Raw genomic sequence first — 22,938 nt, 5'->3', positions numbered from 1 at the left:
AATAAATAACTTCGGGGTATATAGAATATTTTCTCATTTTTTAAAATCAAGATATTTATTTTCTAAATTATTTATTAAAAAGTAGTATGAGATCTCTGAAAAAAAAAGCAGGTAGTTTTCTTCTTGAGGTATCACTTGGAGGGTTGTGAGTGCAAACCCAACTCTCATTCGCTCTCCCTCATCGGAGCGGACGAGAAGTGGCCGCAGGGGTGAAATCAAAATGCGTGCGTAAGGCCGATCGCGCCGGGAAATTAGCGAAAACGCGCACGAGCTGCTCACCGAACGGTACGGGGGATGGAAAGGGGCGTTTTGACGAGAGCGCAGATTTGTCCCCAGGGGGTACTTACGACGGGGAGATCGGTAAATTTTGACCCTCCCCGTTACTCAATTCGCTCGGCTACGATGCTCTGAATCTCTCGGGTTACCACGCCCGAGAACATTAGGCCGAACTGCGACTTCGATAGACCGAAGAGAACGATGGACGATTAAGTAATCGGATTACGTAAACACTGTTAGGTTGTTTCGTCTGCACATACTTTCCGTAAGACGTAACGATAAGTTCTCGCCTTTAATACAGTAGCCGTACGAATCGAGTGACATGATTAGCTGAAACTTTACTGTTACAAAAACGTAATAAACAAATTTTTTTTTTAAAGGATTTGTAACAAATAAACGCTTAGAATTAAATAGCAACTCAGAAAAATTAACGTTTTATATTCAATTAAATATAAATTTAAACAATGAAAAACTAATTAAAATCCCGCAAGGCAAGTAGAACTCTTTCATAATTTTAATTTTTTTTTTTTTTTTTTTGTAAAGTACGAAAGATGAGAATCTTAGGGACGAGCTATAACTTTAAGACGAAATGTTATCTCGACGTATTATCGGTTCAGCATCCGGTAGCTCTAATCGCGACAAATCTGTCGCCGGTTCGTCGTCCCCACCTTTGCTTCCGCAAGATTACTATCTCGTTTCGTTAGCTGGCGGCATCTTATTATCGTCGGTAATAAATCAGTCATTCTCTTCGGATCGAGCGTCATCGAATTTCGACTGGCGCTGATCAACCGTCTGGTTCTTCCAATTTTATTAGACGTCACCTAACTGTGGTTAACCTAACCGGTTAACATCCTTTTGCCGTCGGCATAATTTTCTGAAGAGCTTCCTAACGAGAGAATAAATTGTCGATAAAGGGATTCATAAATCTTCCATGTCTTGTTTTACTTTGAAATACCTTTTTCTTTTATTTGAAACAATGTGAAGTATATCGTGGAAAGGATTTTAAATCCGCAATATATAATCTAATTCATATAACTAAAATTGATTAAGTATAATTTCTCTATTAATGAAAATATTCGTTATGCGCAGGTAATAATTTAATTAATCGCTAAATTGGCATCATATATAATTGTTAGTATCTTCGTCACGTTGCGAATTATCCATAATTGGTATCTGCATTAAAGTACGTAATACGCATCTCATAAATAATAATGTCCCATTCGTATTACCTGTTTCCGTCATCGCAGACGGTTTCGCGCTTGACATACGGTCACGATTTTCCGCTTATATTTTTTTATTGAAAGCTAGATAATGTATTTTTATGTATTTTTAGACAGAATCTAAAGTATCGCGAGATTTTTATTGAATTTGCGCTATAAATTTTTTTTTTTTTTGCGAATTACGTGTATTGTGTTAGGTTAGATTCGGCGATTGTATGTAGGTGTGCTCGAGTTAGTAAACTCCAACCACGGGTAACGTACAGGGTCCGTAAATTTATCGAAGCGTGTTTGCGTCGTAAATTTTCAGAGTAAACGCGGTCCATCATTTCGATCTGGCGTGCATGCAAATGCACGAGCGCTTATGGTCGCAATTCGCACCTACCAATTGGATGGTCCTCCATCCATTGAAGGATATGAAGGGGATACAATTTAAATTCCGAGTAGACTCGATGGAAACTTTGGGTTCCATTTACGTAATTTATGGTTTTTTTCTTTTTTTTTAAATTCTTAAAAACTTTATTGCATCATATTCGGAAGTGAAACGCTGACGGTATTTATTTCTCTTTGGTGAATTAATTTAGGCGCACTAAAAATCTTTTGGCGAGTAACTCGTAGGTGCGTAAGAAGCATAACGCATGAGGTAGAAACGAGACGTAAAATCTGTTTGCATTATATCATCTCGAAGATAGGTGTGGGTCTGATCGGGTTGTTATAAGTTTTGCGAGGCTCTTCCCCTTCATCGGTTCTTCTATGCGAACGGCTAGTCGTTACCACGATGACGTTCAACTCGGCGCTCGAGTAACCGCGTTCGTGTGCGTTGGCCGCGTTTACACAGTAAATATATCAATGAATTTATGGCGCCCGCTGATCCCTAATAGCCCCACAAACAGATCTTCGTCGGGGAATGTGCTTTCGTTCCGTGCTTTTGCTCGTCGTGCAACGAGATCGAGGCTCTCGAGATTTTAAATGGGAGAGGGGTGAAGTAAAATGAAATCGACCTAGGTCAATGGAGATGCGTCTCCATCAGTTAGCAATTAAAAATGCGATGTAAACGTAATAATTTATTGTCGCAAATTAATTTTGTGCAAAATTTAGCTACACTTGTGGATTAAGGTAGGATTCTGTTCATCTTTTATTCACACCGGCTCTCGGTCGTATCGCTAGGATCCGGTTTTCGATTGAGCTCGGTGGATATTTCATCCGCGTAGGCGATGCGGAAAATTTGGGAAGCGATTTCGCCCGGCCGAGCGTAACAGAAGTGCGTTTTAATTGAACGGTCCGGACGACGATATCAGCGATTTTAAATGCTAAACTAATTGACCTATCTACCGTCCACGACAATCGCGCGTGAGTGACAACGATTTATCGCGTCGTATTTTTTTGCGGCTCGAACAAAAGCATGGGAAATTACGTGTATCGATTTTGCGTGACTTTGAAGGCTCAAAGTAGGAAAAAAGGGCACGTTTCGTGGAGAAAGTAGTGCAAATATAACTACAGGTTTAATTTTATTTGTGACACGTAGCTAAAAGGATTTTCGAGTAATGGCTTTAGTGCATTACATTTAGATAGATAAATTTTGTTCCTTCTGGTTTTGGAATTTCAAAATTAATAGCAATGACAAATTCCAATTCGCAGGGCAGCTTTTATAATCAACATATCAAAATATCTGTAACAGTATGTTGTACAAAAATATATTTATAAATTTACCGAAAAACGATAACGTAACGTCGGCGCTTCGCTTAAAGTAAAATGTACCGAACGACAATTTCTTTTCTTTATTAAAAAAAAAAATTCGAACCATTACATAATTAAAATATATGTGGCAGAAGTGTTACACTGTATCCCCAATTCAGTATATTCCCAGAATGGAGCGCGAAAGTGCATTAAAATCCGTAATCTCGAAATCACCGCTCGTTTAATTTCGCCCATTTTCTACGGTCGATGCATCTGATTTCTCGTCGGCGAAATACGTGGCTCGTTACGCCCACTTTTATTTGTATACAACACCGAGCGGATACGAAGCGTCGATATTTTATTTCTTCCCTTTTTTTATTTTTATTTTTTTTTATTTTAATTTCGTTCGCTCCGCGATAGCGCGGCGGCGCGCGAAGGCCGGGACGCGGAAAAAGGAGCTACAAGCGCAAAGCCGAAGCAGCATTAGCTTTTAGCACGCCAGTGGCGCGGGAGGGAGGAATAAAAAGCGGTAAAAAAGCGTGATGCAGTGGCGAGGGCGAAATGGGGGAGGGGTGGAAGAAGGCGAAAAATCATTTGAAAATTACCGTCGCGCGGCCATTAGCCCGGACGGCGTCCTGAATTTTTTACCAAGAGGTTTTACCGGCCGACAGCTCGGTCCACCCGCTAGTAAAAAGCACGGTCTCCTTTGCTTCCCGCTGTGTCTTTCGGGAAACGACCGGCTCACGATTAATTTTCAATGAGAGTCGCGATTTTCATGGTGTTTAATACTTTTTCTTTAAATAGAAAGACGTTTCCGCTTCATTGATTAGTAAAAAAGGCATTAATCGTTTAACGTAGTTCCTTTTCTCGTAAATGAATAATTTTTTTTCGAACAAGTAGTTTCTTGCGCCAGGCGTTAATATTCCCTAGTTCGTGTTACATTTTGCAAGCAACTAATGCAGCAAACCCTACGTTAAATTTTACGATGCCCGTTTTACGCCGTGTGTCTATTTGCGACGGTGCCGTTTTAATTTTATGAGATTACAGTAGTTTTAGGATAGTTTGTAAAATTTATCTTACACATCTTGAACATCAGATTAACATACGCGACTTTTACCTTCCGTTTTTCAGACATTGATCACGCGGTGTCAAACACGATTTTTTTTTTTTTTTAACCACGCTGAACCGCGGCTGTCACTTTGAGTGTCGTGACATACGACCGTGGATAAAACGTCATTTCATTTACACAGTCTCCTCTCGTAATGATCTGTTGGTCTGCGCCTGAAAGCCGCGAGAAGAAATGTTGTTCTGTCCTCTAAACACGATAACGGCACGAGCCGCAATGAACGAAAGCCAAAAACACTTAAGGGCTCTAATCAAGATCGTAAATATGTCCGTTACTCACGTTTCCTTTTCCACCACGGGATTGAGAAATTTCGCTTTAGCGCCGTACGGCTCTTTATCGCCATCCGAGGCCTTTAAGAATTTTTTTTCATTATAGAGTGAGCGTCAGAGACGGAGATTACGGGACAAGATACGTAGGGTGACGGATGACTCTCCTCGCTCGATAGCTTTTTTTCTCGATTAGATACGTCGAAAGCAAACTGCGGTCCGACCAATTCGGCGATTGTTCGTACTATTCTTAAAATATACAAGTTATTTAAAATTAGGAGCGCCGAAAAGAAAATTATAAACGAGGATCAATTTAATGAACAGCTTCCGAAAGTTTTATTGACTTTGATTTTAATAGATCGCCGTTATTAGATTCTGCAGGCACAGTCAAGATCGCGCAGTACCCCCATCAATAAATTGTCACGTACGGCTTTCCCGTAAACACGCTACTTTCCGGTCGGTTGAATCTATCAATAACGTAACAACGTTTATGCGCTTTAGGGACGGCTGACAGTCCGGAAGAGCCCTAGTATTACCTGCTATCCATCTGCAGGACGTGTCCCCTTTCCCGGGCTGCGAATCGACCCATTGTTGTCCTCGAATAACAGGCTTAATCTCCCCACAATTTCTCGAATCGCCCCTTTCGCGTTTCTCTCAGTCACCCGCCGTCTCTCTCGATCTCTCGTGTACGCGATTATTCTCTCCACCTCTCTACCTTGCGCGCCATCAAATAACGCCGGCGTGTATCCACGTGCGCTCGATCGCATAAAATAATACGTACAACGCGCCGAGAACCGATGCTCGAATTACGAGAGCGGGCGCGAGAGCGCTCGTCCGGAAAATTGCAGCTTATTTTCGTTCTGATCGTTGTGAACGGGGGCCGCGTTCGTTGCCGTATCCCGTACCCGAGCGTTTCAGCCACGGTACCCCTGACGAATCGCTAAACTCTTCCTGATTCTCGCGACACCGCGAACATCCAGAATGCGACGACGTGTTATTACGCGGCTGTCTATTAACTTCGGGAAACAGTGGGTTTAAATGGTAGGAGCCGCGCACTCGGACGCGCAGATAGTTCGAGTATAAATCACATCTAGGACGAGCTCGGCCCAAGTTAATGAATCGTGCGTTCCGGTCTTTAGATGCAGCAGGGCGTACGAAGCGGCCGAACGCCGTAAGAGACGAAGGCGCGGCTTCTCGTCTCGGAAAGACGGTCCTAATTTGTCTGCGTCTTCGGCCCTACGCTCCGCCGCTGGCATTTCCTCTTTACGCTTGAAAGGCGCGCGCCATTCGTTCTTTTCGCTGGCATTCGCGCACGCCGGAGAAAGATATACACGCGGACTCGCGTTATAGAGTTGTCATTAAATACCGCGATATCGGCGGCGTTTACGGGACGCTTTTAACCGCTTGTCGGCAGCGAGTTTTTTCAAGCCATTGTTTCGCAACAACAAGGCTGCTCGTATCCGGAATCTTTACGGCCGTACGTATTAACGCCGGTTCTGCGTTTCGATTCGGCTTGCCGGAACCGTGGAACGCCGATGGTGCGCACTCGCGACTTGTAGCGACGTTCAAAACGCGTCGTGCTGGCACTTTATTGACGGTGTTCGGCGCGTGGCGAGAAGATAAAACTCGGAGAATAAACGGCCGGCCATGTCGCACGATTTCACTCGCTTAAATAGATTATCGCGAGATACACCTAAGCTCACCACAGACTCCCTCACGCGACGGTGCTTTCGAGAATCCCATTAGGCCGTAAGCGGGCTCGTAATGTATCGTGAAAGTTAAACGTTCTCCCTTTTACGGAGTTATTATTAATTATAAAAATCAACGGAGCTCTGCCTGATCCTGTTCTGGCGAAATTTCCGGGCATTCTAATTATGCAACGCGTGTTTCTGTGACGGACTAACTTGCGACCGACGTTGCGTGCTTGATCCTCGTGGGAGCGGTTGGTAATAAGATGCGCGATACTCGCTAATTTCGCGAAGCGATATAAATAGAATCCGCAGTTTCAGCACGTCGGAGGCTCTCCCGAGGTTTTAGTTTCGGTCCTGTTAAAAAAGTTTTTTTTCTTTTTTTTTCTTTCGGTATTATTATCTTTTCCGTGTCTCTCGCGTGTCTTACGGTATTCATCACGAGCGTGCACGCCGATAAGACCGTGCGTTACGTGCGTACGCGTTGAATCCCGCGGTGGAAAGTCTCGGGCGCGACGACGAAAAAGGGACAACCGTAATTTCTTACACGGCGATTCGACGCCTCTGTTTCCTTTCGTCGCCCACGTCTGGTTAGATATTCTTCTTCACTTTCTCCGCGGTGCGCAGTCGTTGAGCGACCTTTCGTCTCCGATCTGTCACCAATTCGTCCCAAAGCCGAACGAATCTTTCGAAATTTATGAATAGCAGCTCTATTGAAAACGCGGAATGCGGAAGGGTCCGGCGTGGCGCGTTTATTTCTCGCTACGGGACGCCGGTTAATATCTCATAAAAATGTGATCGAGCTTACTCGTCCCCGCGTTTCGTGCACGTACGGAATGAACGTGCGGTGTGAAAAGACGCGGAAAGAGGGAGAGAGGAGGGAGCGGAAGCGGAGGCGAAAGGAGAAACGGGCGAGGCAGGGCTTTAATGTTTCGCATAAGATACGTTTCTTGTCCCGAGGTGCGAAACAACGGAATGCGCGCGCGAGTGCGGTCCTCCGACGGCTCGCGCGAGTCATTGTGAATCGCATTAGCTCTCGGCTAGGTGCTGCAAGAAGCGCCGCGAGAGAGAAGGCGCGCCTGCGTCTGCATACTTTGTGCCACAGCGACACTTGTCAATTTTAAATTACAAATGAGAAAACCCATAAATTCTATCGTAGACGGTACTTAACGATAATAATGACCGTCGCCGGCGACGAAGCCATTGAGAAACGATTCCATTAATGTGTTTCATTTAACCGGAAAGAGCGTTAGAGAGCGGAGGTTTCGCGTGTTCAGCAACACGGTGGTCTTTCGCGCTTATTCTTCGGCGGACGCCGGGCTTGTTAAGCTAAATCGAACACACTTTTATCTAATCTGCTTAATTACGTTCGACCACTTCTTACATTTAGCTCGCATTCGTCTCACGAATAAATTCAACGGTTCTAAATGACAGATTGGGTGAATGAAATCACTACCGTTGCATTCGCCGTTTCATGGTATTTTAATTGAATTTATGTAATACCTCAGAACGCAGTGCATATCTATGTATGTATTTTTTAATAGTTACTTCATTATTTAATTTCACTGCGTATCGAATGATAAATTTCGTTTCGATATAACGCACGGGGAAGCCGTCAATGTACGCCGCAATGACAATCGTGTGATACATGCCTCGTGTAATAACTTTCACTAAATAAGAAAAATTACGAACACGACTCAAAGACAATGGACATTATCATATTGTGCAAGTATTCTAATTTGCAGTCAGCGAATGAGTCAAGTTACGCAATTTATCAGCATGCCCTATTATTTAAATGCCGTATATTTAGATTGGTCAATATTTACATTTATTAAAAAGATTTTTCTTTTCCGGCCGATAAGCGGCTGGAAATTAATACCGATAAGATTCTTTAATATTTTGTCAAGCGTGCATGCTAACCTGACCTAGCTTAACGATACGTCAAATTATTCGGATTACTTGAAGCGTAATCAGCAAGCCGGTGGCGCGTGACTAAAAAGATTTGTAAATCGTGCCGTATTCAACTGGAAAACATTGTGATATCGAGTTTTCCAGCTTGGGTTCGGTCTCGCTCGCACTCGTCCGGCGCGCGTAATTTATCACTCATACCCGGCCGTGTCCGTAATCACACGACCGCCTGCAATATTCGAGATTTTTATATGTTAAGTGTCGCGCGAGATATACGATTGGCCGATTACGCACGCCGGCATCTAAAATCGTTGAATGAAATATTCACGTTGAACTACGGCCGCGCGGCGTCACGCTCGTAAATCAAGCGGCGTATAAAGTGAACCGATGTCTTTCACGAGTTCTCCATTCGGGTTCGTAAAAGTTGGATAATGACGAAAAACGTGACAGACGAGAAAAAAACTCTCAAATCCATTTACTTCTTTATTACGCTTCTTTTTTTTATTTTTTATTTTTTTTTTTTATTAAAATTCCTGTTTCGATTTGAAATAAACACACTCGCATTTCCGATGGTAAATTAACGTAAGATACATATCGGTGAAAAACTGTTTTTATTTTCTTTACGCGATAATCGAGGCGGAACATTGGAAGCTTCCTTCGATACTTCACGTACGCCGCGTTTTATTTTACATGCGCGCGTACGAGCTTAGAGAGATTATTCCTGTTGCATTTTGCAGCGATTCCAAGCGCAAATCGCCAATGTTACGTTTCCGATCACTTGATGCAAGGGGGAGAAAAAAAAATAGAAATAAAAAAGCTTGGTAAACATCAAAGATTCATCTCTCGGACTCGCGCGCACATCAAAGCGCATTTCCGTTTTTCCTGGCGAATCCACTCGTGCCAATGGTGAGCCTTACTTTGACGCGTATTTTCTCGGGGAAGGCTGCAAATGAAATTTTGTGCTATCGGCATTTTATCATAGGGGGAGGGAGGGGATGCCAGACTATCAACAGACTGAAGAGCGCATCAAAGGATATCGCGTAAATAAATCCACCGAGACGAGTGAGGTATAGCGAGGCGATTACGGAAGACGTATTTATTCTTGCCTAGCATTCTTAGAACGCACAATTCTCATTGCAAACTGCTGTCTTTTTTCAATCACTGTATTTACAGCGTCGAGCTAAAGCATAGCTGTAGTCGTCTCCAAATTATTATCACCCCGAATGCAATTGAAGTACGCGGTGGTTCCGAAACAGTCGTTCGAAAATTGCTTTCGGTAGAAGAGACATTTGGAGTTAGGTCTAGAGATTAAATTTAAGCTTTGAATAAAATCTCGGCAGTAGGGGAGAAAAGTGGCGGCGTAGCCACGTGCGAGAAGTCTTACTCCGTTTCATTTATTACATTAAAAAAACCCCTTTGAGACCAGAAGGCTAGACCTGTCGGTGACTGTCGCGAGCAGCGGTTGCGCCCCCGGGGGCGAGTGTAATCCCGATTCGTTCGGCGAGAGAAAGCGTGCACACCGGGTATATGTACGCGCGTGGCGGGCTACAAAGAGCATTCGGAAAGGCGAGGAAGAATCGCCCCTGCCGCGCCAGAAGCGCTAATCCGGTTTCGCCTCGGGGGAAAGATGTGGCTCTGACATGCAACGGGTGATATCGGGTCGGCCTCGACGAGGGAGGGTGTATCCGGTCGCGTTGCTGCTGTCGGTGGTTCTTCCTTTTATCCCCCGGCAACCGAATCAACCTCGTAGACGATGAGCACGCTGGACGCTTCGGGCGCGCACGTCAATCCGCGCTAACCTGTCCGTAACTGTTATGTCTCGACGCATGCTCGCCTTGGGTTCGCGGTAAGTTCGTTTGTCTGTTACGGCTAATCGAAGGGGACGCGGACGGGACCGCCGTTGGGAAAACGGAAGAAAGCGCGGACGGTAATCCCTTTACACGCGGAAGATCTCTCGAACGCGTCAGAAAAGGCTCTCGTTCGGACGTGCTGAGAGAGAAATTATTAGGAAAAATTATTGGGTACGCGGAATTGGTCAGTCGTTTTTTTTTTTTTTTTCTTTGACAGTTGAAGGTAAAAGTGGCAAAAATATGACGGCTCATTGAAAATCAAAGGACATTCCGAGCTTTTTTATTTGTATTTCGTGGAATTTCTTATGTAAAAATGTTACGCGCGACCGGATCGATAAAGAAAGAAATTAAGCACCTCGGTGGAAACGTTATAACGCAAAGATTAAATTGGGGCCTGCCATTTAGACTTAATGTCGCGTGTGAGGGTCAAACGCACAAGAGGATTAGGCCGAAAACCCTTCTGTGCTTGACCGGGATTCAATCGTAGATGCTAGCACATTTGCAAATTAATAGCGGAATTAATCCGGATTTTATTGCACTGTAGAACGTTGAATAATTAATGACGCATTGATTTCGCGTGATAGAGCATAATGCGGTTTTTCAAGAACCTTTTCTCCATTTATCTTATCCTTTGTCAATTTACAGTAACAATTTAACGCGCATAATTTGTTGCGATACTTTAAATAATATTCAATAACCACTTAAATAAAATTCATTATTTACAGTAATAATTAATTGAAGTCTAATTAATCTCAGTATGTATATGTTAAGCGTGTTATCCGGATTATTCTGGTTATTTGTCGATTGAAACGAACACGAGTGTTCCGTGTGGTTCAAAATCCTAACTAAACGCGTAACAACGCTTATCCTCCTGTTTGCACAATTATAATTGATCGAAAAATCAGTACGTTTAATTTCCATAGATTTTAAACGACCAAACAATTTGCACGTATTTCGCTTGATATTAAAAAAAACAAAAAAAATGGAATTTGCGTAGAAAAATATCGCACATCTTCGATGCTACACAAAAAGATTACATCGGGTCGGATCTTCCATTACGAAAACAAAACGTGACAGCGTGCTCGATTGAAATCGCGTCCATCGACGGGATGCGACACGATACGTAAAACCAATTATTCATTCTCTCTCTCTCTCTCTCTTCTTGTAACTTCGTTACGTTTCCACGTGACATCGCATTCGCGACGCCGTGCAATAATAATTGCACTTACGCGATCGTATCGGCCACGCGCGAGCGCGCTCGCCTCGGGAAAAAGAGGACGTCTCCACCAGGCTGTTTTGCAAATTAAATATTTGTCCGTGGAATCTCGCGGCGCGAACGGCTCGCGTGAATTTAATCGAAATATCGGCCGCACCCGGCGATCATCAGTCATCCGGCGGCCGCGGGGCAGAACGGCGGAAACAGGACTGCGAGAAGAGGCGGCTCGGGGTTTTACGATCTCGCATCGGCTGGGAGTCTCCTCGGCTTTTTTTTTTTCGAGATCGCCTCCTGATGGTTTCCCTCAAAGCAGAGAAGATCTCTGCTTCGGAGAAATCTCGTCGCGCGAAAGCAAATAAGGCGCCCGGGTGATTTTGAGAGAACCGGGTCTGCTGACTATCAAGCGGCGATCGAGCACCTCGTCTCGGCGCAATGACGATATCTCATTGCAGCCTTGACGTCTAAAAATAGTGGAAAATGCTTAGAACAATCTACTCTCGTTAACGACTTTCGATTTCTTCATTTTTAATTAAATCAAATGAAAAGATTGATTCGTTTTCTTTCTACAAAAATATTCAAAATATTATTAGCATTTTTTTATTTATTCCGATAAACTGGAATCCCAAAATGACGAGAGCGGCTCGAACGTGTGCATACGCGTCTCCAAATTTGCATCGACAAACAGTGTTATAAATTGGGAATTGTTTGTTAGGGTCCTCGTGTAAAAAAAAAAAAAACGAAGGAGAAGTAAGTAACCGCCGATCGAAGTCGTCGAACCTCAAGTTCGAGGCGCCGTAAAATTTCTCTTAATTTAGTTTTCAAAATCACTTTACGATCGTTTCCGAGAAGAAAGCTAGCGCAGCATTTTAAAGCGCCGATACGCGCGCCCGGTAATTGAACACGAAGTTATTATCTGGACCACTCTGCAATTCAGGATAACCGGGAGGCGTAAAAATGTCGATGCCCGAGGTGTCGTAAGTTCCGCGAATGAAGCCGCCAGCCGCGCTTCGCGATTTCGCCGCATCTTTTACGCGTGAGAAGACCCGAGCGGTAATCATAATGGTCTCAAGTGTATTATTCATGAAATTTGTATTTAAACAAATCGTTAAAATTCCACCTGCTTTTTTAATACTTACTTAATCGATTTGCTGTTAGGAAATTGCTTCCAATAATCATCGCTTTTATTTGAACTTGGGATAGACTCGTGAGCATCGGAGAACTTATCTAAATACGTTTAGATCCCTTAAAGTCTACTGTAAATACGATTTTATTTGAGCCTCACAAATATTACCTGTTTGATAATCGTTATTACGTAAGAAACAAAGAAAGTTGACTTTGCAATCGAAGAAAAGTGGAAATATCACAGCCGTATCGAATATCGATAACTCGTTACTGCCTCACATTAAAAATAGTCAGAAATAACAGTAAAACGTGAAATAATAAGTTAACGATTTGACCGACTGTTAAGATTTACGACTAAAAAATAAAATTAAGTAAAATTATAATTCGACATAACCGCTTTAGCAGAGCGGAGCCGCATTTATATTAAAAAAATAAAGATATAACAATTTTATTTCGTAAATAGAGCAACAGTTGGTTTTAATCTCATTTGCGCGGCGCAGCATTTTGTCATGCGGCATTTCGTAAAAATGCTTTTAATATAAAATCCACAATAATTTGTTTGCCGTTTTCGAATGCGCGCTCTGAATGGCGCGTAATACCATTTTAGCGAAGAATAAACGTTCAGAATGCCGGCGCTTAATAAACAAAAGAAGCGACGCAATTAGCAGCTGTTTCTACACATAACTAACCGAACATCGTGTCTTCATTCAACGCGAGCGGCGCGCTAATTGCATCACGATTCTTCAAGGGGCCTTAACGAGCGCGCCGGCTTATTGTGCAAATGACATCGTAAATTTCAGCTAAGCGAATCTAATCGACAACGTTCTCCGCTAATCGTCCCCGAGTCGGCGTAATAATATTAATTGCTCTTAAAATTGCGCGGTCCTACCAATGTAAATTGTGCGACTGCGGAGCTCCAACTCCCGATGGCGGAAACACAGTTTTAATCGGCGTCTCTTCTTATTCGCGACCGTCGCGCCTCATTAATATTCAGGATAAATTCAGGATCGCGCTCGTTTCGCGCGGACATGTATCGCGCGCGCGCCGGCTCTCTCATTCATTTTCGTTAATTAATTCTCCAATTTATCGATACCGATAGCCGAAGTAGCACCCCGATGCGTGCAAAAGGCTCGTCGAGTGACCCTACCGGTGATTTACACGCGCTCGGTGAACCTCCTCGCCGCGATCGTTAATGTCTCATTCGCCGATATATCGTTCCATTAGGCGCAATTTTAACCCTCACACTATCTCGGGCACCTTGCTTCTTTTTGCTTGCGTCTCACGATTTAAAATTTAAAGTATCAATTTCAAAAGCTAAACGTTAAGGAAACGTATTAAGGAAAAAGAAAGTGCTAGGAGTATTAAAAAAAAATAAAATTTTTATTATCATTACTTTTTTATTAGCATAAAAAAAAAATTAAACAAGGTACAAGTTTACTTAAAATAATCTGTCGGAAAAAACTTTTGTACAAGTTTTAATCTCAAATCTTATCTTTCGTCCAACGCGTACTGTTAAGATATCGCAGTTTGAGTCACCACCTCTCATTGTTAAGCTATGATTTGCCAACATTGCATTACGATCGTTATCGTCCACATGCAGGAGAACGACGAACACTTGAAACCGAATCGGTGCTGTTATTTCACCTCGGCTGTCACCCACGTACGATTCTCTCGAACTTGCCACTCCGGTTTCCCGACAGCGGCCTCCTCGCAGGTGCTCGTATCAAAAACGGCCCCGCGTGCGTCACCTCGACGCAGATCGTCGGTAAACAGGGGGAGGACGCGGCTTCTCTAAACAAGCTCTCGCGTATCCCGCACCCGAGTCCGAGAGGCGAGTTTATTTTCCTACACCGATCCGAAATCGTCGCTATCACGGTTGATCCGGCACCGCTCGCACGTCTGGGGGTCGAGGGGGGAGGGAGGGGCGTTAAACGCGCGTACTTTAGCACCCGTGTTTATTTCGACGAAACGAATTTACGCTTTCGAGGACCTCCTCCCGCCTGTACAAACAGTGACACGGATTTTCCCGTAGGGCTGCCCGTCGCCTTATCCAACGTGTCCTTTTTTTTCCTTTTCACCTTCTTTTTTCTCTCACATGGCCTCCATGTGTGTGATTGCACGGGTAGCGGGTGAATAGCTCCCTTTGTGGGAATGCGGGAGAGGACAATGGACACCCGGGGTGCCCTTGCACCTTCGAGAATCGACCGCCGGTCGATTCTACGCCTCGCCCTCGCACACAGAGCTCCCCTTAACGTCCCGTGACACCCGGGAGCGACGTCACGGACACTTTGTGTACGATCATGCCCCATGAATTTGAAATACGACCGTGTTCCGAGTCCGAGGAGCGCGCCGACCCGAGGGCGCGGACTTTTCCGACCTTCCTTTGAAATCTCACAGCTCGAGCGACGTTCCTCTTAGAAATCGTAATCGATTCCAATCTTTAACGCCGGAAACGTTAGACGTTAAATTACTTTTCTTTTATTCGCGTCACTTTTCTCATGACGAAAAGATCAGCTCGATTTTAAACGCTCGGAGCTCGACGAGTATCAGCTCGCAAATGATCTGTTAGAGTCGCTCCTTTGGCAGTCGGGACTTTTGCTGCGAGCCGAGACGGGACCCGGTCCAACGAAAGCAAATTGGATCGATCGCGATCGAGACGTATCCTCGAGAGAAGATCGACGGGAAACGCTGTCGGAGCGATGTAGGAGCCGTTGCCGAGCGCGTGGACCACCGTGCTCGAAACGTTTTCGGTTACGACTCGACGCGGGTATTTGTCATGTAGGTCCTCCCCTTATTAGCATCGATGGGAAGAGAATATGAGAAATAAGTTGACAGGCGTAAAAAAGAAAAACCGCTTCTACCGATGCGTTTTTGCGAAGTACATCATTTACGAATAGATTATTTAATTTTTTTTTCTCATGATAAAACTAAACTTCTTGCTGCAGAAATTCTTTCTAGATGTTTTACCGAGAGATTAAAATGTCTCATGGTCAGTATTAAAAAAAAAAGAATAGAAAAAAAAAAAAAGAAAGTTGAAAGATTAAGGTACATTCTCGAGAATCCTTTCGACAAAAGAGTTCTTTTTGTCATTTACCTGACAGTTAGACAATATTCCATTAAAGTAATGCAAGTTTTAATATTTATTAGTACCTGAACCTTGAGCAGTAAAAGTTTTTTTTAGCAGTTCTATTGCCGGGCCATTTTTCTCCGGCTGTTGTCGTAAATCACTATCGGTTTATGCACTGGAGATGTTAGCGCGTTCCGTACTGTAAATTGTTGCCGCGTGCGTTGACTGCGCTTTCTTTTTTCGATAAATCACGTTCGAGAGCGCACGCCGAAGAGCGGCTAAAGAGGTGAGGCACAGTCGTACGATTGATGTTCTGTGAAAAAATTTGATTCATCGGATTTATAAAATGGTCGATTGTGGCAGTGATAATGATGTAGGGAAAAAAATTTTAGCGCAGATGAAACGTTCGTTTATATCCCGCGTCAAGTATTTCCATGGAAAAATATGAAATAATTTGCATAATTAATTAAATAAAAATGTGTAAAACATTTTTCTTTGGATTTTTTTCGACTATTAGTTCTTTCCCCTCGATCCGCGAGCTGGCCGTGCCTTCTACGCGCGAGCGACGCGAAGAATTCAATTTTCTCGAAAGCGAACATGAGTACACGGGGCACCTCGGCAGACTCCTTGACTCGGGATCCGAGGACACGGGTGGTCCCGTCGTCCTGACGTTCATGTTATGCGCCCACGCCTGCTCACGCGCGGACGAGCCTATCGCGCCAGCGTAAAATATGCATGTATGCGTTCGCATCGCTCGCCGGCTGCTTCTTCCGGTGTCGTCGCTGTGCTTCGTGGCCGCGCACTCTCCGCGAAGGTCAATTTCGCGTCCGAGGGAAGCTTGACGGACGACAAGCGGCATCTGGACGGTACGATAATCCGCCGGGATGAAGCGGTCGTTATAGTTGAGTTAGACGCGTCGTTATCGAATTTTAATAACCGTCAAGTGGAACAGTAGGTTACGATGGTTCCGGGATGTTTTTCGTATCTTAAAAACATTTACATCTACTAACTCACTTTCAGCGTCGGTAAAAATATCTGTTCGGATTTTAAAATGCGTATATCTCGCGCTTGATTTGGAGAATAGTAAAATCGTATGTATACTAAAAGCCGCAGAAATGATATTCTAAATGGATGATTCTACGAGGATATAAAAGGGAACACGGGAACAATTTGTAAATTGGATTACTTTTACGTGCGCACCTGCACACCGGAGGAAGATAGAAATCTAATATCATCCACGACTGAATATACAATTAAAATGTTCGTAAACGCAATAAAATGAGCTTCTCTTTAATAAATGCCTCCCACGAATATTAGCATCTAGACTTCTTAAATTAAAACACATGTTTTTCGCGTAAATCATGAGTATATTATTACTTAAGTACACGAGGATGTGTCTGATTTCAACGACACTTGACACAGAACACTGGGTGTTCCTTCCCGAGTAGTTTTCTCTTTCACCGTCATCGTTTCGTATTGTTCAGAGTCTCCGAAGGCGCGCCGTCGACCGGCTTAGAATTTCATCGGTGACGTTTGCGAACGGTGCGTTACACAGTACGGTAGATACTTTACGAAGACGGTGCGCGGCGGCCAATTTGGCGAGTTACGACGTCGTGGAAGCTTGATAGATGACGAGGAACAGTTGGCGCGACTCGTGTTCACCGCAGCGAGGGTAGTCGTTATCGTTGTTATCGCGCCCCGCGCTATTGTTCTGTCAACCTAGCATTGCCGCGTATTTTACTCCGAAGAATGGAGTTTCTCTTTTCACGCGCACTTCTACATTAATCACGACTGTAATTATTGCATCTCACGTGGCCGTTACATTTATTAGATTCTATTTTAAATATTTATTTTATCACGTTCTCTTATTTGACAAATAGTCTAAAAGTTTGCACCGCTGGAATCGATAGTTCTCAGATTTTTTTTGTACGGGCAATGTCGAACCGATCGATCTTTTTGTTGCGCCCGATGAAATGTTGAACGCCAGACGGTCGCACGCGAGCCCCGCAAAAACGTGTAGGCAACTAGAAGAGTATTTAACAGATAGCATAATGTCCTTGTTATCCTCGTTGAATCATGAATGCTTCCTCTCATCCGTTATTTTTGCTCCGCTCGATACAAGACCTCATTGAATAGTAACCGAGCCTAGTGTCCCGTTGCAGATTCTGTAGTCATCGTTGCCCATGTCATTCGACGATCTGCGCTCGGTTCGCGAATGTACTCTTTACGAAGTTATCTTTTCATTTTGATCGTTAGATAATTCACATATACTTCACTATAACTTTTTTTTACGTAATTAAGTGTTAATTAAAATATTGGAAACTAAATTTATATGTAAAAGTTGACATTTTTTAAAAGAAATTAATAAATTTGTTTACGTTCGCGTTATTAAAATTAACGCCAGTTTGTAAGTTAAATAAAAAGTTTTATTTTAACCAAGCAATTTTGTCGGACGAATTTCGCGATTATATTATCCAGATATGATGAAATAAATATCATTATACATCTTTAGCCACGTTTACGTCGTACGAGAATGCAAGAGCTTCAATTATATGCTCTCCGATCGCCCGCTATATTATATCGTCCACTTAGATTTCTCGGCCCTCCTTTTTTTCTCGATTGCCGAAATTATTTCTCTTCGATGTCGATCGGCGATAAAGCGGATTACCGTCTGTTTCTGTCCATCCGTGAGGATCTCTCGTACCTCTCCGCTCCCGACAATTTCGCGTTCGATCTCTCTCTCTTGAGGTGCTTCGATTATTAATGGCCGATAGGCGCAGGAATGCCGATCCCCGATCTTATCGTCGCCCGTAACCGGCACCTACGCCTCGCGAGCTTCTCGTATCACCCGCCGTATCACCCGGTCACACCGTTCCCTCATGCCGATGCACACGCGCGCGCAAAAAGGTATGCACAGCCGAGCGCAGGTATCGCCGATATCGACGTTTTGAATTGTACCAGACTATATTCTTGATGCACGCCGTTGTTGACAACGGCTGCATGATAAGCTCGTTCGATTTGATCGACAGTATTATCGCTATTAGCACTAGTGGACGTAGGTATCGTTTTTTTATTTTAGTCTGAGGAATGTATCTCCCTTCTCGTTATTTCCAGCGGGTGACTCTTTGAAATAAAATATTCCGCTAATTTAAGAACAATATTAAAAAGTCGAAAGAATAATCTAGCTATAAATACACTTGGCTATTCGAAATCCGTTCCTTAGTTGTCAATGGCTCTTATATCTCAAACAGTTTGCTTGGTGAGAAAGCTTTCGAAATCTCTAGGATTACAGAATACGTCGTCGATGTTTAAGATCGCCTCCGCGGGGATCCCGCGCCGTTTCACGCCGGATTCCTTCGGCTGGCAACGTTTCGAGCAGACGTCTCAATGAGTAACACTCAGGAAGGAATTACTCTTCCGACGCGTCACGAGGAGAACCCGGCCGTGAAATATTACGAGAAACGTTTCGATTGCCGTAGAGTCGCCGCGGAGAGGTGAGAAAATAAACAGTGCAACGTTTTCGGGCCCGGTTCCGGAGCCCTCGCGGGAGAGAACGAGCTCTGTTTATTTTTTCTCGTCTACGTGCTCCCCCGAGGACCTCTTCAAGGTCCTAGGCGTAGGCGGTGTAACGAGAAAAAGACCGGAAAGGACACTGTTTACCGTCGCCGATAGCTGAACCATCTGTGATTGCGAATCCTAGATTGCGGGATCTTCGGTCGCTCGGAAAAAGTCAATCGGCGAAAGTAGAGCCGACGATAGAACGCTGAGTAAATGACGCAATATTCCTTGCATCTCATTTCAAACGGTTTTTTTTTATGTTAACCCTTGCCCGACTGAGGTCGAGTCACTCGAAATCCCATAGGTATTCTTTAGCTTTCGACGAATAACGTCTTCATTGCGTCACGGGGAAAGACAAAATTAAAGCGCGTGAAAAATTGTAGATTTATTGTCGTTGGAACGTTGAGGAATGGGGGAGGTGTCGATTCCGTTAGATAAACGAGAATGAAGTGTGGCCGATTAATTTTACCTTGATCCTTCGGTTCTTCTTAAGAAAAACGGTTTGCCTATACATACATACCTATTGGGGTCGTTTACCTACCATCTCGAACGATTTTTCTGCGGGTGCGTGATTAAGCGGTCAATCTGTTCGAGACAATACGGCCACCGCCCACTCGGCCAATTTATTGGACACCCACAGCGAAACTTCTACGCGCGTCCACGCGTAAAGATAAGAAATGACCGAAGGTCGGGCGGGTCGCTCTCGAAGGTAGGGTACCTTCTTCCATATTCGAATCTCGTCGCGAAAGGATCGAGGGATCGACCAAATTTGGTGGCCGCCTCATCCGTTCGCCGTCCGCCGTGTATAAAGTGAAGACACAATGTAATGGTACGAAAGATCTTTTTTCCTCGCGAGAGAGTTGTCACATTTGTATTAATATAAGGCGATAATCTAGCGTTTTTCTATTCTTTGAACAAATTAAAAGTTTATCATTTCGATAACTTTTGAGTATACTTTTCTAAAAATAAAATTAAAAAAGAATTAAGAAATTTTTTTTTTTTTATTGCAAGAAATTATTATAACTAGTTCGCATTAATCTCTTTAAGCACACTTTCTCTTCACGCAGTTACATATTAACGTACATGTATATCGATACGACAAGGAACAAAAAATCAGAATAGTTATAATCGACTTATTCTCATATTTCATATCTAAACGACTATAAATCAAGAGAAAAATAATTGGGCGCAAAAGTAGAAACCGCAACGCGCAACTTTGTGGCCGGAGTCGAATAAGCCGTGATAATTTGCGGAAGGTCTTTACGAAGTCTGGTTAAAGCGGCACCTCATTTCGCAAATCATTCGTACGTGCGGCGATTAGGAGCGATAATCGAACGTTATTGAGGGTTCGCTGGAAAATTAGGTGTCAGAGATGAAGGAGTGCCGTTACACGCGTGGAACGCGCGCGTTGGCGCGATAGAAAAGTGCGCTTTCTACCGCGCCGATGGAGATAGGAGTCTCTCAGTAATTAGGATATTTTGCAATTCTCCCGGTTTCATTTTGTGCGCCGCGTCGCGCGCGCCGTGAAAAAGATGGAAATGATGTAACTGATACAGGTGCGGTATTAAAGCGAGTCGTCCGGTGCACCGTGCTGCGAGATATCACGCGCGTTTTGCATATTACATGTCTCCAACAAGAATTACGCCCGCGACGAATGGATATTTCTACATGTTGCTTCGTGCGTGTACCTTGCTCAAAATTCGTTTGTCATTTCACGTTACAATTCACGTTGCAATTCCACCAGTTTATAATATTTCGCAATTTTGTAAGAATCTAAAAAATTTGCGTCTGTTTTTTTTAATCAACGCTACTTCACTTTTAAGAAGATTACGATAAGAGTATATAATTTACGAATTTTATAATTCTTAACTCATTTTTTTTATGACACTGGCGTAATGCCGTTTATCTCTATTTCTTTCGACGTACGCGTGGACAAATTTCATTCAAGGAATTTCTCAATCATTTCAATCGGAGCTCGTGGTACGGGCCAATTTACGCAGAGCTCGAATTCCCGTGGATCACAATTCCCCCGATATACAAATTCTCATGATCGATCGCGTCGCCGAGATACCACGCGCTCTCGAAGCGAGCGTTTCCATTATCCGAAAGAACGTGCGAGCGAGGAATTAAACGCCGCTTAATCGTCCGTGAAACTGATTAAATGTCCTGACAATGGACGTCAATTCACGTCATTAGGATGTAGTTCTTTTTTTATCCTGACGATCGTGAAGTATTTATTTCATATTTGATAACTCGGTGCGCCTGTTTATCCAATTATTTTTTTTACGTTATGTCTCTCATCTCGTCAGCGTGGGCGTAGAACGGCATACCGATCCGCCGAACCTCCTCACATCTCTCTCTTTCTCTCTTCCAAAACTCCGGGGTTGAAACGAGCCACGACTTTGCGAAACTCGAAACTCCTTGGCGCGAGTCCCGAGAGCGAAGGAACCTTTCGTGAAGGATCCCTCTCCGATACCCATTCTCTTTCCGTTGGATGGTTTGTCTTTCCTTCCGCGACATTCCTTCCACGCTAAAAGTTATTTTTCGCCGGCCAGAAACCGTAAAGCCCTCGGCTGTAAGTAAGAGATCTCGCGGCGCCGGGGGTTGCAGAGTTTCGAAGTTTCCTAGTTATCCGACGGTACCCGTTCTTTTCTTTTTTCCCTCCGTGCTTTCCACGCGTGATCTCCATCTGGCTCCGTACGAGCCCGGTTTACCGAATGAAAAAGGATCGACCATTTTTTTCCTTTTTTTTCCCTCCCTCCAAATCCGTGAGTTCAATTGATCGCGTCTTCAAACTTTAGGGGAGATTCACGCGCGAGCGGTTATTCGCTTCGGATCCTTAAGCCGCTGATCGCTAAGATCTCGTGACTGTCTATCTCGAAATTAAATTATTTTTCCGCTAAACGGAGGTATATATACTTTTCGCATTTTGTTCACTAAAGTAAATTAAAGTTTAATTTTCGACGAATATTTTGATATTTGAAAAATTATTATATTGAAAAGATTTGTGGATTTACTTTTATACGGAAGGACTTGCAATAAGTAATAATTCTTTGGTCAAGAGCAGTAATGCTTCGGCATAAAAATTCGTTGAACCGAAGAGACTTTTGAAGTTTCCTAGTTATTCGACGTAGTCGTTTCTTTCCGTTACTATTTCCCTTCTATGCCGTTTGCTTTCGATCCCTTACAAGCTTCGTTCGCCGAACAAAACGGCCGTGTCGCTGCTTCGAAAAACCGGTGCGATCGAATGGGCTTTTTCCTTCGCGAGTCGAAAACTTCTGCACTGTATTTGAAACGTGACTCGTGTCATTAAAGATATTAAACTTTACATAAACTTTAAAAATTGCAACATCACCAAACGGTCTGATAAAAATTTGTTAGCAGTCAATTGGTTTGAGATTTTTCTATTATGATAAAAAATTATGTTATCCCACAAATAAAGTACCTCTTATTAATTATTATTTTTAGTACGATACATTTCTATTTGTAAAAAAATATTTCTTGTTCAATACCAATGTAAAAAAAATTTTCGGTGCGGGACCAACGTCCCTCCCAAGTGGACCACTGATCTTTGTGGTCATTCATCTCCGTCTCTCTCGCGAAAGTCGCTCACCACACCGTGTGGAAACGATAGAGCATACCTACCAGCCGAGGCCTGAATTCGGTAGCCATTAATCTACGGTCCAGCGCGCGAGTAAAGGGAACAACAATGTTATAGAAACTGTTTCGTCGGAGATTGATATCGATGTCGAGAATTAGGCTAGGTTAGATGGGTAGACGCACGAGATTAATACACTCGACTCGCGTTAAATTTCGACCAGCGATCCTTCTTAATTGCCGCTCACCTCGGTCAATCGACTCGTCAGGACGCATTTTTCTTTATAATTTCGAATCAGCGATGGCGCAAAATATTCTTAGGTGAGGTGTCCAAAGCAACATATTCATCTTTCGCAATCTTTCAAATATT

General features: G+C 43.5%; 1 protein-coding gene and 1 long non-coding RNA gene across 2 annotated transcripts in view; one reads left to right on the top strand and one right to left on the bottom strand.

Moving 5' to 3' along the window:
- Window positions 1-22,938, top strand: part of LOC139105078 (uncharacterized) — a 46,803-nt gene that overhangs the window by 2,577 nt on the left and 21,288 nt on the right. The window lies entirely within an intron of this gene.
- The window catches only part of LOC139105069 (netrin-1), a 141,231-nt gene that overhangs the window by 98,417 nt on the left and 19,876 nt on the right, over window positions 1-22,938 (bottom strand). The window lies entirely within an intron of this gene.

The sequence above is a fragment of the Cardiocondyla obscurior genome, linkage group LG08, assembly GCF_019399895.1.
Source record: "Cardiocondyla obscurior isolate alpha-2009 linkage group LG08, Cobs3.1, whole genome shotgun sequence".
NCBI lineage: Eukaryota > Metazoa > Arthropoda > Insecta > Hymenoptera > Formicidae > Cardiocondyla > Cardiocondyla obscurior.
Note: the sequence above shows the minus strand (reverse complement) of the source record. Positions and strands in the feature narration are given on the sequence as shown.